This window comes from Pipra filicauda, unplaced genomic scaffold (assembly GCF_003945595.2).
Source record: "Pipra filicauda isolate LSUMZ 115617 unplaced genomic scaffold, ASM394559v2 scaffold99_size2403431_pilon, whole genome shotgun sequence".
In the NCBI taxonomy this organism is placed as follows: domain Eukaryota; kingdom Metazoa; phylum Chordata; class Aves; order Passeriformes; family Pipridae; genus Pipra; species Pipra filicauda.
In genome coordinates this window covers 571,792-583,869 of record NW_024105197.1, presented here as the reverse complement: position 1 = coordinate 583,869, position 12,078 = coordinate 571,792, and the positions used below count along the sequence as shown (strand labels likewise).

Here is a 12,078-nt window from a genome sequence, read left to right as displayed (position 1 = left end):
TTCTATAAAATATAAGAATACTTGTCATATATTACTCTGAATAAAATTAAAGGATCTACAGAACATCTGAATGTATAGTTTTTACTGAAATTTCTATCTAAAAGTATAAATGAAGAATTATAACCTCCAAAGCCAAAAGTGTGTGGAATTAATTTCTATTTTCTGGTTTTGTATTCTGCAAATAACATTCGCAGTGTCTGTCAGGTCATTAACTACTTCGTCATAACTCTGATGAGATTTTTTTGTTTTCATCAGTTCCATGACAATATTGTTTCTCGTACTACTTTTTGTCTGATTTAAATGTTTCTTTTAACTTAGCTTTTCTGCAAATCATGAAATTGAATTTAAAAGCAAAACATTTAGGTGAAACTATGGAAAACAACTAGCAAACTTAGTACAATTTTGTTTCAATAGATTTTCTCCTATATAACCATGAAAATAAAAATTATCAAGTCCAGACAGAAAGCTTCAATTTTTTTTTTTTTAACACAAAACTAAATAATTTGATATGTTAGTTCTATCAACAGCTCTTCCATCTATTTACTGTATTTATAAGCACAGGTGTTTGTATGACTTCAATTCCATGAATGAACCATTCTTATTACTATTTTTAATATTAGTCCAGATGCCTTAATTCCTGTTATGATCAATATAATTATTATTATTTTCCTCATCAGAAATTCAATGATTCTTCATAGCTCTTTTTATGCTACATACCTTATTCCTATGTTCATAACCATCATAGTTTGCTAAGTCAAAGTTCTATCCTCCAATATTTAAATTAAATCTAGTTCGTTATATCATTAAACTTAGAAAGATTTGAACTTTAAATCGTGCGATTCAACAGAGATAACTAAATATTGTTATGATTGTCAAAGAATTTTAGGTTATTTTATATACAGGAATATAATTAAGAGTAATAGGTAGAGTAAAAATATAAATTAAGATATACATTTATTCATATATATATATGTACAGATGGAGTATACATATAGGTTGGTCTTTACGAAGGAGAAGAGCCATTTTGATCAGGTGAATAGAATTGCAGCTCTATCTTTAAGGTAACAAATATCCTTAAACAGCTTCACCTAGTAACAGTAGTTTTATAATCCTTTCCTAAAGAGAAGATCAAAATGAGATGGTCACTCTGTTAAGGGACTAAGACCACTAAGTTCTTACAATAATGATTTAAGAATGCTATTTCCTTATGACAGATATTAGCTGTGTGCGGCCTTTACAGTGCTGAGTATCCCCCCTTTACTTTGTGGTGAGAAGAGCTGCCAGAGCGGTATTGTAAAACTAGTGATTGATAGTGATCCCACTGAAGCACATCACTGTCAAGAAGAGATATTAGACCAGGTGCGGTCAGACTACCGTATGTGCACACATATCTAAAGAGAATTTCAAATATTGGCTTAAAAACTGCATTGAACTTCATCTTTGGCTAAATCGCATAATTGCATGGAGGGAGAAAAAAACCTCTTTGCCATTTCTCAACAAGAAAGTAGACAGTTGCTGATGCTCTGAGGTTATATGACTTCAGAATTTCATTGTTGTTATAAAAATACACAATAGCACAGTTATTACTTTATCCTGAAGTGATACCAGGGAAATATTGTTACAATATTTACACAAGTCTTTACCAGACTGAACAGTTTCTTTTTGTTGTTTCTTTCCCTTTTGACCCTCTAAACAGCAAAATTTTACTTGCAAAAAGGATCATGCTATGTGGCATTCAAGCGTGTACAACTTCTACAAGGCATCCGTGGCATGACAACAAAGTTACTGAAAGGCAGCTGCAACCACTTGAATCTTGTTTTACACAAAGTAGCTTTTGGTGAAAAGAGGTATTTCAAGTTGACGAATGCTTTAGCTCTTAATATTTCTATGCAGTATCCACTTCTAGGAAGAGATGTAATTTTGAGATTCTTTTTTAAACTCTCTGATGAGTATGTTTTTCAAATTTTAAGACTTTTTTTGCCACATCATAAAAGTGTTACACCCAACCAAAAAGGCGACTTAGTGACTTCATCAATAAGGTCACAGTGATGTCCTGTACATTTACAAGCTCTCAGTTGTATGTTGTTACATTTACAAGCTCTCAGTTGCACGTTGTTACATTTACAAGCTCTCAGTTGCATGTTGCTCCTTGGGCACCCCCACAATCTTGCTTTCTCTTTCTCAAGAGCACGGACTCCTCCACCTTGTCCCCTCTGCCAGGGTTTCCTCAGCAAAACCTTCTCAAATACTGAATATTGCAGACTCCTCTGAGCTCAATGTCTGAGCCTCCCCTGGTTCCATGGACCCTCACTCACCCTGTCCAGATCTGTGCAGAAGTAAAGGGCAGGATGCAGGATCTCTTTAATGGAGAATAAAATAGGTGTCATCTGCCACGGAACCAAAGGTAACAGGCTTGTCTGTGTCTTGTTGTGTGAACACTTGTGGGATGAGAGCTGGGAACAAGATCAGGTAGGTTTTGTTTAATCTGCTTATCCTTTTGCATTAATGCTGTTGTGGCACTAGTTTGATTTATAAGTAAAAATGCTTGTCAAAAGGAAATTGCTGTTGTTTCTGGCCATGCATAACTCGTCAAAATTAAAAACATGCTTTGCACTAGGGATGGTGTCACCTCTGCTGCACCTCGTTAGGCAAATTGAATTCATAAAATCTTAAATACTGTTGGACCTGAGCTTTCCTCAACCACAAAATCCAAGTCACCAAATTACTGCAATTATCCTCTTACAGTTGGGTTATTTTTTTGCTGGGAGTATATTTCAGAACCCTTCAGGTGTCACTGCATGATATCTCCTCTTGACTGCCTTACTGTGGAGGCGTGGAGCACAGTGATGCCTTTCCTCTTACCCCATAAGTGCTGCAAGCCTGGCCTGGCTTTAAACATGCCATGGAGCTGCTCTGCACATGCTCAGCTTTACCTCCAGAGGTTAGGATTTTGTTGAACTTAGGCTAGAGCTGCACAAAAACCAAGGGCCAAATCAGCTGTATGCACTGGTCTGGGGAAGTGAGGGTAACAGTGATGCCCATGGATTAAGGAATTTTCTTTGTGCACTACATATATATATTATATATCTCCTTAGTCTATCTTAAAAAAATAGAATTTCAATTTAAATACCTTATTTCTAAAAAGGTAGTCTTTCATATGTATGGACATTCCAACATGAAACTGTCAGGACAAATCCCACTAAACTAATAAAAAATCAGAGTAATTTAGAATGAGAAAAAAAAGCATGGAAGCATATATACATATAAAATCAGCTGGTGTAAATTCTCAGACTACATATGTTAAAGGCACAAGTTATGATGTTGGTTTGTGCAGACTTTATTTTTCCTTGTGCCCATTTGTGCTAGTTGTGGGAAATTACATATAAAAAAATGAAAAAAGCTTTTTTACTCTGAGAGTGATCAAACACTGGAACAGATTGCCCAGTCAGGTTGTGCAGTTTCCACTCCCGGATATATCCAACACTCGTCTAGACATAGTCTGGGGCAAACTCTTCTAGCTGATGCTGCTTGAGGAGGGTGATTGGACTAGATGACATCTAAGCTGTGATAATGACAAATTGAAAGGACAAACTGAAAACCTTCAGGAGGCTATATCATATACTATGATTTAGGTTTTCGTGTTTGTTGAAAAATGGTACTGTTTCATCTAAGTTTTACCTTATTTCCCTCTATTCTTATATTCTTTCTCAACTGGAAACTGAGAAGATCTTCTTGTAGAAATTAGTTTTAAGAAAAAGAATTCCTAAGCTACCAGTGTCACAGTTTGAACAATGCTCCACCTCACCCTCAAATGATGAAATCATATCTTGTAAGAACTGGGTCAAATCACTTCAATGTTAATTGTATTTAGAACATTGGATTTGACTTCCAAAGTACAATGCTGAAGGCACCGAGTAGACAAATTACTGAACTAAAGTAATTTATTGGCTTACCTTTGAGAAATTTTAATAACTAGAAATGTTAATAATTAATAATGACCAATAGTAGTCAGCCAGTTTGTCTCTACACATTTCCCATGGTCATTTCCACAGTCAGCATTTGATTAACCTGAATCCATTGACCCTAAAGTAATTACCCAATCATTATGAGACAACAAAATTAACTTCAATAATAACTACTAATCAATATAATCACTAGTTCAGTATTGTTCACATTAATGATCCAACATTCAAACTTGAGTTTGCTTAATATCCAGGTTCAATAATCCTTGTCTATGTGCTTCAGGATACTATATTCATAAGAGGATGCTTATATTAAATATCCATTCCTTTAAATGTCAGTCCTTCGTGCATGACATATTAAATTTTCCCACTTCACATTTGCATCTCAAAATGTGTATTGGTCAATGTCCAACAATGAAAATTAAGTGAGTACGAACAAGCAGATTAAAATTCAATATACAATTACACTTACTCTCAAATTCCTTCTGACATAATTCTGTAGCTAGACAGTATAATCAATGATATTTCAGACTTCATCAAATCAACAGAACTACTGACTTATGGATAAAGACAACTAACCATTTCATACAAGAGTTTCTTGAACACCCTATTTTTGTAAACTGCAGTAAAGCTTCTCATGTAAAATGTTTGTTAGCTTAACACTAAGATGCACTTCATAAAACTAGACGTTCTTGAATGACGCTGGTCTTTCCTCTCCAATGAAACTTCTTCGAACTGAGCTACAGCTAGCACCTCACTTCTTCTACCTGATTTCTCCAAGAACTACAAATATATCTCCTCTTGGCTCTAGAAAAGCTTAAGTTATTTTGGCTATATGGACTTGTGGGATTTTATGTTTATATGGTCAAAATGCTGCAATTGTCTAATTGAATTTTGCTTAATAAGTCTGAGGGTAGTTGTTAATAAAATTTAAAAACTTTTTTATCTAAAATATTTCTAATGTCTTTTAAATTATGTTAAAGTTACACACCATCCTTTGTTTACATGTTGCTTATGCAATGAAATTGTTGATTATTAAAAGTTATTTACTTATTTGATAAATTCCTTATTTAATGTTATTTGCATTCAGTGTTATCTAGTTTAAAATTTTAAAAGTAATTTTCTATACAGAATAGTCTTATAACTCACACTGGCTCTGACCAAAAAAACCTTAGCATTTTCTCTGGCTTCCCCTTTTTTACCCTACTTCAACTCTTTTTCATCTCTTATCTAAAGTAATTATTCTCATTTGATAGCTAGTGAAGTCATTACTTATAAAAAATACTTTTATATAATAATAAGCCATCACTTGAACCCAAAAGTTTATTTTTTTTACATTTAAATTTTATTTTAAATCATGAATCCCAAGACAAATACATCTAAAAATACTATTAAAAGTATTCTCGTTTTATGCTAAAAAAGGTTATGTTCTTTAGACTTAATTAATAAGGTTTGGATTTTAATCTTGCATTTAAAAATACTCTCTATTTCCCTTAAATGTATTGTCTTAATATTACTATCTCATGATGTTACAAGGAGTCAGAACAACTATGATCATGTAGATGCTATCAGAATGAGGGATTTTTTTTTTTTTTTGAATGGTAGATCTTTGATATTTAAGCATGTGAAATGTGAAACACTTGGGAAATAAGAGGGTTTTAATTATGCTTGATAGAATACAGAAAAAATATAAAAAACTCGCTTCATTTAGCCAGTTGTAGACTACAAACGCTAAGAAAATTAGCAGCCTTTTAAAAAAAAGATGCAAAAAACCCAACACACTGAATATAAGGCAAATAAAATAGTTGGGGAAGATATGAGTTTTCTATTTTTTGCAATCTCTATCAAATTATTTCTATTTTAATTAGCTGTGTTAATTAAAATTATAAATTAACTTTCATTCTTTGTTTCAAAGTATTCTCTTAAATTGCATTGTGAATCATGGTCCAATCAGCCTTAGAAAATATATTTCAGTATAAGTTATTACAACAATGTCTTTAAGGTGATTTCCATATTCTTTTATAACTTTGTGGGCCTTGTTTATACTATATATTTATTACATTTTATCTTTTAGACTTACCTCAAGTGATACTTGTCCTCCAGATGTATGAAAACATCAATTTGAGGAAATTTCTACTATTTTCTAGACAAAGCTCCCCTCATGCTGTTGAAAATTTGCCACCAATCAGATGCTGTACTAGAAAGAAAGAATCTGTTAACCAGCTGCATTATCCTGAAGAACTTTCTATTCCAGAGCTCTTTCCTTTGTCAGGCAGCTGCAGAGCTGGAATTCAGCATGCCAAGGGGAGCCATAAGTGGCAGCAGGGTTACAGGTGCATGGGAGTCACTTGGCAGCTCAGCAGTGTGTTCCAGCAGCACCACATTAGCATCCCTTGTGGACCTTGGAGGATATTTAGGGAGGTTCCTTCATGCAGGGACAACACTATGTTACTCTCAAACCCAGAAACACCTTCCAAGGGGTGGCTCCTGCTGAGCCTCAGCTGAGTGAGGAATAGTTCACCACCCAGAGAAGGTATTGTCATGGCTGCAGGTGCTGGATCACCACTGCCAGCTCGCTGATGACTGCTCAGATATTACAGTCAAGGCTGTGCTAGTAAACCACCTCTCTTCTCAACAGGAGGCATGAGTTAGCAGTTTCCACATCCCAGAAAAGATACAACATTAGCAATCATCAAGGACAGCAAGAAAGTGATTCAGAAAAAGCTTGCAGCCAGAGGAGACAAAGGTATGAGGAACATGGCACTTGGATGAGCTCCTGTGGGCATTCTGAAGGACATGTTTTGTCCCCAGGATTGTCAGAATAAGATGGGCATACAACTTAGATTAGAAACACCAGACATTTTAAGATAGGATGTTATCATTTCGAGAAAGACTCATTATTTTTGCTTTATACTTTATTTGCAAAGGAAATGCTCTATTAATACCCAAGGTGTTTTAATGGATTGATAAAATATGAAGCATAAAATATATGTCCTCGAACAAAAAGATTTTCTCAGTACTGATATTTTGTCTTCATTTATAATTTGTACATTTCCAGACACAGAGCAGAGAAAAGTCTCTTTTGGCAGTAATCATCTGTGAAACCAAAGAAAGAATGCAGAAGATGAGCTATTTTTTTTTAATTGTGAAGGATATTACAGAACTTCTGCAATTTCTAAGCACAGTTTTGTTTTTAATCCTTTTTATTCAGATGGAAAAATTAATATTTTATACTAAAAAAAATCCACTCAGCACTATTAAAGAGAAGGTGAAAGCACCTTCCATGAATGTACAATACAAATATTCTGAAAGGTGATTTTGAAACAGAAGTTATACTCACGATTTCTAATGTATTTCTAATTGTATTTTTTATAAAGTAAATCTCACTGTAAACAAAAAAAAGTAGTATGTTAAGTAACATTCTCCCCAGAATGAATCAGCTGAAAACTTCAGCAAAGAATAGATGCAGGATAGCTTGTGATAATATTAAAAAATGCCCTCTTGTCTTTGGAAAGATGTGCTGTTCAGGTAGGGTCCTTACATTGCCACAATAAGTGATATGATCATTCTGGAGGTAGAAATTAATTTCTTCCAGTGAAGTGCTTGGTTAACTTGTACTAAACACCCATATTTCCCCTCTCCCCCAATAGTAAATATGTTATGTCTCATGTGGATCACGCTGACTAGGAGCAACGTTGTTTCTCTCTCATCACAGATGAATTTCTTTGAATTAATCTCCCACCTCTCATTTGCAAGTAGCAAAATCCTCGAACACAAACCCAAAAAACCCCACGGTTTTATTTAACAAACTGCAATGAAAATTAAATAGCATCATTAAGATATCTGTGCATCCACATCAACTCAAATGTAATTTAATTGAGTTTTCTTCCTATTCACTAACATATCAGACCATTTGCTACCAGAAGGACATCTTGTTGCTGCTTAGTTCTTCTGTTGTGTCTCAATAGGCTTAAAAGAGCCTATATCCATTATAGTTACTTGAGATCTATTTTATCTGATTAGTACAATCACTTGCCCTGAGTCAGAAACAGAAAATAAACTGACTCTGGTACAAATGCTGAAGGACAGTACAGACAAAGAGAAAAATAGACCTGTCTACTGGAATCTGTAATCCTGCCATCAGTATAGAGCTAAGAAGCCAGAACACATGTACAGAGGCAAAGATTTTCCTATCCGAATAGCCATAAAAGACATTAATTTAAGGTCATGGTATTGGACTCATAATAAGGGGGCAGTAATCCAATTCCTGAGGCTGCAACAGGCTTCCTGTGAGACTGTGATAAAGCCATTTATTTCATAGATTTGGGAATGTGTTCTTAGTCTTAGCCTCCAATTTTTTCCTAAGAATAACACTAACAAAGAAGAGAATTGCTTAAAGATAGGCCTAAAGTACTAAAGTACTTTACAGAATCAAGGTGTTTGAGCTGCAGGTTCCCAAATGAAGACAGCACCACTCTTTTTTTTCCCCCCATCAAATCTCAACAGACTTGTCACCTACCACATTCCCATTTTTGCTTCTGTGAACATTCTCCCTTAGTATAGATAAATTATTTAGCACAATTAATCCTGAGCTTATTTGGGTTGTTCTTGTCTTTCAGTACAGAAAATAAGGGTGTATCTTTTTCATTTCTTATAGTACAGTGAACTTGAGCTCATAAAAAAATAGCAGATACCATTATATTTTGTTAGAGGACTCTCTCCCAAAGTCTTATGTATCCTGTGAGATAGGAGGGAACCAGTGAGGAGTGGGTTAGAGGATAAAGAAGTAATAATATAATTGTCCCTGATAGAGAAGAGCCTGAATTCAATGTGGGAACAGAAAGAAGCAAAAATCTATTTTATGGCATCCCTTGCAGTAATAAAAATTGCTGTTGGAGGCCACCTTCTGAGATATTGCTAAAATAATTTCCTGTGATCTTTGAAGGTTGTTTCTGTACAGATATATATACACACACAAAACAGTCCATACTGGAGGACAAAGTGATAAAAGAACAAAAAAAGACTTTGAAGTTTAAATCCTTTATCTAAAATTCAAAAACACTATTCCCTTTTCCAGCAAAGAACTGCCCTAAAAAAAACCCTAATCATACCAGACTCACATCTTTCTTTAGAAATATAAAAGGAATAATGAACTGTACAGATATTTTATACTCAGTAAGTAGTTCAGACAAATAAGAAATGACATAAACCTTAAAAATAGTTTGATTAAGCCATTAAGATGGAAATCATCATACTGAAATATCTCATCCATGAAACTGTGGGCATAAAATTTATTTTGAAATTATTCTATGAGGCAAATGATTTGTATTTTTTTCCCAGGGACTTTTGGTTAAATTACCTCATTTTTTTTTTAGCACTTAAGATAGCATGAAGACAAGACTAAAAAAGGAATGCAATGGGTTTTTTTGTTTTTGTTAATTATGTTAAATTAGTCAAAGATATTTATTGCCTGGGAATGTGTCAGAGACTGAAATGGTTAATGATTTATGCATTCTAGGAGACTTTTGCAGGCTTTTGACTTGCATGATACCTCTGATGAGCAATCGGGCCCCTCCCTCCCTCCAGAGCTGAAGGTGTGAAGCCCTGAAAAGGCAAGAAGCCGAGCTCGCAAGCTTTTGACTGTTGATACATCGGCTGAGCAATCAGGCCCCTCCCTCCCTCTGCTAATCTTGAAAGGCGGGAACCAGGGGAGACACAAAAAAACTCAGCACAGACCCAGGAGATGTTGGAGGCTTGAGGCACGGCCCGTGACACTAACCATGGATATAATAACCCATAACTTCTTGGAGTATGGGGGTTTCCCTCCTTCACCCCCAGCAGATCAAGGTCACCACTTCAACTGACAGACATGGAAGCATCGCTGGACCCCGTGGGCGGTGACTATATACATCTATCCACTCTCAGCTTTTCTTTCCCTTACTCTCCCGTGCTCTTATCCTGCCTTTCTCTCCCCTATGCATTTTCTTCCTCCCCAAAGGTTATCTCTGTGTCACATTGTTGTATGACAGCACCCAAACTGCTAGCATGCCTGTTGATACAGAATTGTTAAAATAAACCTTGTCAGTATATGTTTTCAGACACCGATTATTTAGTGTCGTTTCACTTTAATCCACCCCAAGGGAATTATTGATAAAAACCTGAGTTACCCCCTCTCCCCTTTTCCTGGGGCAGGTCGTAACAGAATGTCAGAAAGACCAGTCTGTGTCTGCCCACAGCAAATTTTCTTTCCCGATCTGCAAGCAGTCTCCAGACCTGCCAAACCATTCCATACGTGGGGTAGATTTCAATACTTATGTCTGCTGTTGTTTTGGCAGGCAAAGCTGGGCAGGCTACCAGTAGATAGGTTGTGCAGATGGTTGTCAGAGACAAAGTGTTGATTGCCAATCTTCGTGGCTACTCTAGAATTACAGTTTAGAAAGTAGAAGCAGCAAAAATAAAGAAAAATCACCAAATCCTGGGATAGGTCCTCTGATGAAGTGGCTGGTGCCATGACAGAAACAGGATGAGAAATAGACTCTGCACTTCATAATTACTGCTGCTGTGAACCCTGTGGAGACACAGATCCCCAACAGGACTTCAGAGCCTTAAGAGCATGCCAAGTGTGATCTCTAAACAGGACCTTCCAGGGTGAAACTCACTCATTATCTCCTTGGCATATTTGTCAGCACACAGAACAGAACTGTCACCACACTGGTAAGGCTGAGCAGCTCAGAGCTCCTCCATTCCTCAGCCTGATAAGGCTCTTCTACTATTCCTGGTGTGCACACAATGCTCTAAGCACTTCTGACAAAAACATAGTAGCTATGTCCCCCCTTCCTACAGTTTCCAGGGAGCAGAAGGAGTTGGATTGTCTCACAGTGGAGGAGGAGCCAGGAGCTAAAGGTGATCAGGCACAGGCAACATCCCTTAGGAATGGGTGATGTTCCGAAGTACTTAATCATGGAAGGTAGAATCAGATGCAAGCATTGGAGGGCATCAACAGCACAACAAGCAGCAAATCAGAGCTGGAGCCAGTCAGGAGAAAGATAAGATGGGGCTGAGAGGCAAGACTGGAGGTAAGCACAGGTCTGAGAGTTCAACCAGGAGGCAGGCTGCTTACAGTGCGGGTCCCAGGTCCCACCAAGAAACATAGCCATAGGCGGGGCTGGAGACGGACACACCTGCAGCTCAGCTTGGCTCAGAGCTGGAGGCCCAGGGCTGTGCTGAAATTAAGCTCCTGGGCCCACAGGCAGAGGGTGTGAATGGAGATCCCAGGTGAGTCTGGGTTATTATGTCAGCGTCTTCAGACCCCTGGCAACAATACCAGAGTGACCAGGAAAATCATGTGATATGATGAAAGACTTCTCAACAATTGGGATACTACATTAAGCACTGTTACACATTCTTCAGAGTGGTGGATCAATGTGGGATTTTTTGATCCTGTTTAAATCTGTGCTATTTGCAAAAATAAGAAGCAAGCCCCAGTAACAAAGAGATTTTCTAGAGCTGGAAGGAGATTAATTCTGCTTCTCAAACCCAGTCACAGTTTCAACAATTAATATAAAACCTCATGTGTTTCTCTGTGAACCAAGACGTTGCTTGGACCTGACTTGGGCAGAACGCAATCTGTTCAGTATTAATTTTGTCCATTCTGAATTCATGCTCCAGACAAGGACATTTTGTGCCACGTGACCCTTCCACCCACAAGAGTTCACACTGATCTCTGTGAACACTTTAGTTCACATAGACAAGCTTCAGAGATGAATTACTCCCATACCCTACTCCCAGTTTTGGGACCAGTGTTCTGGAATTGACACTATGTGTAACAGTCCATGGGGTTTAACTCAGGAGCTTTTCTCGTCCCACTGTATAACGTAGATGTAGAGAGAGTAGTGAAGAAGAGGAGGAACTGCATTTGCATTGTGGTTTAGTTCGCTGTGAGTACTCAGAATTTTCTAAAATTAAGGAAAATTTATTAAGGGAAATTTAAGAAAAACAGGTGTTTTATAAAGGGCTTCACCTCTTAAGTATTTATTTTATGACCACAAATTTAAATAAATTTACATTTATATGTTATTATTGGTGTTAATGTCAACTTACATAATGCTTTCCATAC

General features: G+C 36.7%; 1 long non-coding RNA gene across 1 annotated transcript; it reads left to right on the top strand.

The window, feature by feature from the left end:
* Positions 1-2,227: 2,227 nt before the first annotated feature.
* On the top strand, positions 2,228-9,856 carry LOC113995322. The gene is made up of 3 exons (XR_003543353.2): positions 2,228-2,469; positions 6,601-6,708; positions 9,481-9,856. It is a non-coding gene; the product is annotated as an uncharacterized LOC113995322 (long non-coding RNA).
* The last annotated feature ends 2,222 nt before the right edge of the window (positions 9,857-12,078 follow it).